Genomic DNA, 5,932 nt, shown 5'->3' on the forward strand with positions numbered 1-5,932 from the left:
GTTGAAGTCACACCCAAGTTAATTCTTCAATTAGCGTGAGCCAGATATTCCGGGAAGATCGGAGGGCCCGCCAATCGATGTCCAATTAGCGAGGCCTCGTGGCCCGGGTGAGACAAGGGGAGAGGGGGACCTCACCGGGCATGTTAGGGGGGGAGGAGGGGAGAGCGGGGAGCGGGAGGAGGGGTCGTGAGGGTATTCTGGAGGGGGTATGTGGATGGATGTTAGATGCTCCATCAAGCTGTGCGGAGACCAGTGTAATTAATCCATTTAAGACGGCTGATTGCAGATGACTTTGGGAATACAGGAGTGACCAGCCCTAAGAGAGAGAAAGGGCGAGAGAGAGGAAAAAGAGAGAAAGAGAAGCAAAGAGAGAGACAAAGGGAAAGAGTGAAAGACAGAGAAAGAGCAGGGATGTGTTTTAGCATAATCATCTGTGGAAATGGTTTATTAGGTACCGTCAAAATCAATTGTTAGCGTGTCTGCTCTTGTATGTAGTGTAAAAATGTAGAAGTGACAGGCGGAAGCACAGCCCTCCAGCAGATGTCTTTTTGTTCTTGTGTATTAATAGGTCGATGGATGGATGAGCCACGAGTGTCTCATCATTCCAATTCCAATGCATTATTCCAATGCTATTTACAGCTTTGTTAAGACTATTCATTTTTTTATATGCATTTGTGCCTGCTTTTTGGCAACTCTAATGTATGTACGTGTTTTCCTTTAGTTCAGCTACTGTTGCACATTCATCTTTATATAGTTGTATGATTTTTACCGTTTAGAAGCTGAGGCACATAATACCATTTTCTTTGTTCAAGCTGGGCCAAAGTGCATTTAGGGAAGCTTTCATTCCATCACAACAATTTCATTTAAATACAAATGTTCTATTTTGGGGATTGGGAAAAGTGCTTTATGAATGGAATACAGTGCTTACTTATTACAGTATTATGTCCTCGTCCTTAGTACAGTGACCTACAAACGTCCTATTGTACACTTGTTCTCTGTGTAACAATGTTTAAAGTCACCTCTAATGTAGACCATTATTGTATGGCAAAACAACATGATTCTGTGTGTGTGTGTGTGTGTGTGTGTGTGTGTGTGTGTGTGTGTGTGTGTGTGTGTGTGTGTGTGTGTGTGTGTGCGTGTGTGTGTGTGTGCTGTCACCTAAGCACCTGCTCTAGCAGTATGTGTCAGTAAATTTGAATATCTATTGATTAGCTCTGACACTGTCTGATAGACGGATCTATGTTAATACCACTCAAGACAGCCACAATGTCACACGTACAAACACACACACACACACACACACACACACACACACACACACACACACACACACACACACACACACACACACACACACACACACACACAAATGCACACACACACACAACACACACACACACACACACACACACACACACACACACACATTGCCGACGGCCGTGGTTTGAGCCATCCTATTCGCCCGCGGCTCTCCAAACTGAACAACACTAGCTGACAGAGAAAGACAGAAAGAGACAGGAAAATAGACGGAGATAGAAAAGGAGAGCAAGGGAGATACACAGTAAGAGAGAGAGAGGGAGAAAGAGAGATGAGGTAAAGAGTTCCTGATAGAAATAGGTAAACAGAGAGAGGAGGGGGAAGAGAGAAAAAGAGAGGCAGAAAAAGAGAGCGTGAAAGTGAGTGTCCGCCTCTCTCCGCTACCGCCAGAGGCGAACAGACAGCCACTCCGCTGCAGGAATGCTAATTCAACAAACTCTTTTTTTTCTCTCATTTTACCTCCCTTCTCCTGTCTATGGGAAGTTGAGGCCATCAGAGACAAGACTGTTTTATGGGCTTTGATGATGGTGGTGCTGCCACTGACATACATGATGAAACAAGGCTGGGTGTGGGTGTGTGTGTGCATGCGTGTGTGTTTGGGGTCTGACCCAGGCACTCTTTCACCCCCTTCCCTCCTTGTTCCCTCCTCCCTTCCTCCATCCTAAAGGTTTCCCTATCTCCCTGCTCCACTTCCATACCCCAATCTGCCCCCATGCCCACCCCCGGCTCATTCAACGACATCATGTTTGTCTGTGGTTCAGTAGCCATGGCGACGGTGTTCTCGGTCGGGGGTTGTGGGGTCAGGGGCCAATCGCAGGTCACTTAGTTGACCTCTATCTGTCTGTGTCACAGGGCAGTCATCTTTGACCCCTACCTCCCAGCCCTGTCTGAAACATGAGGCAGAGAACAGTTGTTTTGAGAGACATCCAAGAGGATAAATGTCTGTTTGTTTTATCACCCAGGCCAGTCATTCTATCATTTGAAGCATTCACATCACAGCGCAATGCCCCCCAGTAAAAACTATTGTTATTTCTCCCTTGAACTTATGCACAGAGCCCTGCTGTTCAAACTGTCATCTGTTAGATTTCACGATGTAACCTTGAGACTAGCGTCTCCCCCCATCTCCCCCTGGCTTTCGGCAGGCCCATGGCATCTTCAGAGGTTGCAGACTCTTGACGTGTGAACCATTTAGATAGTGCTCCGTTTTTTCCCCCCGTGCACACAACCACTCATGCACGCTCGCACGCACGCGTGCCCGCGCGCATACACACACATGTGAGTGCGCGCGAACACACACGCGCAATTACGCACACACACTCACGCAATCACGCGCATACACGCAGTCATGCAGTTTTTGGGGGGTTTAAAGTCATCTCAGATAAGCTTGACAGACGGGTAGTAAATGTTTGGAAAGTGTGTGTCGCGAGTTATGGTTATATGGGGGTTAGAGCGTTGGACTTGTAACCGAAAGGTTGCAAGTTCAAATCCCCGAGCTGACAAGGTAAAAATCTGTCGTTCTGTCCCTGAACAAGGCAGTTAACCCACTGTTCCTAGGCCGTCATTGAAAATAAGAATTTGTTCTTAACTGACTTGCCTAGTTAAATAAAGGTAAAATAAAAATATGCTTCTTTAAAACAGACAGGGAATAATAATCTTTATATTTTCAGGGTTTCAATTTCAGTTTGAATGTCTGCTCATTGCTTTCTACTTCAGTTCAAATACATTCTGTTGTCCAAATCATCCCCATCTGGTTGTTTTCCCCACATACGCTGTATGTGAAGGTTTAGATTGAACATTCCAGCCTTGTATATCATCTCACTTACATTCACCTCACTCCAGCCCCACATCTCCCCATGCTCTGTCCCTCTATTTTCTTATCTGTTTTCCTCTCTCTCTCTCTCTCTCTCTCTCTCTCTCTCTCTCTCTCTCTCTCTCTCTCTCTCTCTCTCTCTTTCTTTCTATCAGTCTGTCTTTTCTCTGGCTCCTCTGGCTGGTCCCCCTGTGGCACACCATGTCGTGTCCCTAATTTATTTATAATTAGTGCTCTTTGTCGGGATGCGCGGGGAATGTTAAAGTACAAGCCACTCCGCTTTGGGTACAAATGGGCTAGTGTTCCTGCCTCTCCTCAACACAGCGACCCAGTAGGGAGAGCTCTACTGCAAGCCACAACCACAGCCCAAGACATAGGCCAGCACCTTAGGACCCTGGGCACACACACACGTACACGCATGGACGGGCGCGTGCATACACGCACCCAGATATACAGGTAAAGGGTTGAGAAGGCTTTTCTGTGCAGTATTCAACGTTTATTTATTTGCCTACCAAAATGCAAAAGGCCTCCTGCGGGGATGGGGCTGGGATAAAAATAAAAAATAAATAAAATATAGGACAAAACACAAATCACGACAAGAGAGACATCACAACACTAAATAAAGAGAGACCTAAGACAACAACATAGCATGGCAGCAACACATGACAACACAGCTTAGTAGCAACACAACATGGCAGCAGCACAAAACATGGTACAAAAACTATTGGGCAAAGACAACAGCACAAAGCACAAGAAGGTAGAGACAACAATACATCACGCAAAGCAGCCACAACTGTCAGTAAGAGTGTCCATGATTGAGTCTTTGAATGAAGGATGGAGATAAAACTGTCTAGTTTGAGTGTTTGTTGCAGCTCATTCCAGTCGCTAACTGCAGCGAACTGAAAAGAGTAGTGACCTAGGGATGTGTGTGATTTGGGCTTTAACATAATGTGACTGGCAGAATGGGTGCTGTATGTGGAGGATGAGGGCTGCAGTAGGTATCTCAGATAGGGGGGAGTGAGGCCTAAGAGGGTTTTATAAATAAGCCTCAACTAGTGGGTCTTGCGACGGGTAAACAGAGATGACCAGTTTACAGAGGAGTATAGAGTGCAGTGATGTGTCCTATAAGGAGCGTTGGTGGGAAATCTGATGGCCGAATGGTAAAGAACATCTAGCCGCTCGAGAGCACCCTTACCTGTCGATTTATAAATTATGTCTCCGTAATCTAGCATGGGTAGGATGGTCATCTGAATCAGGGTTAGTTTGGCAGCTGGGGTGAAAGAGGACAATTACGATAGAGGAAACCAAGTCTAGATTTAACCTTTGCCTGCAGCTTTGATATGTACTGAGAGAAGGACAGTGTACCGTCTAGCCACACTCCCAAGTACTTGTATGAGGTGACTACATCAAGCTCTAAACCTTCAGAGGTGGTAATCACATCTGTGGGGAGAGGGGCATTCTTCTTACCAAACCACATGACCTTTGTTTTGGAGGTGTTCAGAACAAAGTTAAGGGCAGAGAAAGCTTGTTGGACACTAAGAAAGCTTTGTTGTAGAGCGTTTAACACAAAATCTGGGGAGGGGCCAGCTGCGTATAAGACTGTATCATCTGCATATAAAAAGATGAGAGAGCTTCCTAGTGCCTGAGGTATGTTGTTGATGTAAATTGAGAAGAGCGTGGGGCCTAGTATCGAGCCTTGGGTTACTCCCTTGGTGACAGGCAGTGGCTGAGACAGCAGATGTTCTGAATTTATACACTGCACTCTTTGAGAGAGATAGTTAGCAAACCAGGCCAAAGACCCCTCAGAGACACTAATACTCCGGCCCACAAGAATGGAATAGTCTACCTGGGCAGGCCTGGGCAACTCCAGTCCTCGGGGGCCTGATTGGTGTCACACTTTTGCCCCAGCCCCAGCTAACACACCTGACTCCAATAATCACCTAATCATGATCTTCAGTTAAAAATGCAATTCGTTTAAATCAGGTGTGTTTGCTAGGGATGGGGGAAAAGTGTGACACCGATCAGGCCCCCGAGGACTGGAATTGCCCAGGCCTGGTCTACCGTATCAAAAAGCTTTGGCCAAGTCAATAAAAATAGCAGCACAACAACATTGCTTAGAATCAAGGGCAATGGTGACATAATTTAGGACCTTTAAGGTTGCAGTGATACATCCATAACCTGAGCAGAAACCAGATTTAATCCCAGAGAGAATACTATAGACATAAAGAAAGCCAGTCAGTTGATTATTGACCATTTTTTTCAACGCTTTTGATAAACAGGGCAAAATAGAAATAGGCCTATAACAGTTAAGATCAGCTTGATCTCCCTCATTAAATAAAGAACGCACAGTGGCTGCCTTCCAAGCAGTAGGAACCTCCCCAGAGGGGGGAGAGAGGTTAAAAAGTGTCAACCAAAGTGCAACCAAATTTCTATTGCTTGTTTTAAAAATAACAATATTTTGGAGATGCTTTCATTTTCAAATAACCGAAAGCGAGAGGTTGTAATCTGAATAACAGGGAAAAGGACATTATTGAACATGGGGTGAGACATTCTTACTTATTTGCTAGAGAACTAGTTTGGATTTAAGTATACATTTTGTATAACTGACGCCTTTAGTGAGAGGTCTAATTTTTTATATTTAATACTTTCTGCCCCCCGAATTCATATTAATTATATAAATAGGCCCGTTTAATTTTGTCTGGCTTGCCATTCCAAATAAAATTGAATATTTTTTGCTCATATAATTTCAAAAACAGGTCACTAGGTGTAGGCAAGGCCATAAGCAAATAGATAAACTGGGATATG

The 5,932-nt window shown here is 45.0% G+C and overlaps 1 protein-coding gene across 1 annotated transcript in view; it reads left to right on the forward strand.

Annotated features, from left to right (window-relative positions):
- LOC106612396 (neuronal PAS domain-containing protein 1) overlaps positions 1 to 5,932 on the forward strand; it is a 58,752-nt gene continuing 52,820 nt past the window's right edge. The window contains exon 1 of the mRNA XM_045724378.1: positions 1 to 107. The gene's annotated coding sequence lies outside the window, so the exon portion shown is untranslated. The remainder of the gene's footprint in view (positions 108 to 5,932) is intronic.

The sequence above is a fragment of the Salmo salar genome, chromosome ssa09, assembly GCF_905237065.1.
Source record: "Salmo salar chromosome ssa09, Ssal_v3.1, whole genome shotgun sequence".
In the NCBI taxonomy this organism is placed as follows: Eukaryota; Metazoa; Chordata; class Actinopteri; order Salmoniformes; family Salmonidae; genus Salmo; species Salmo salar.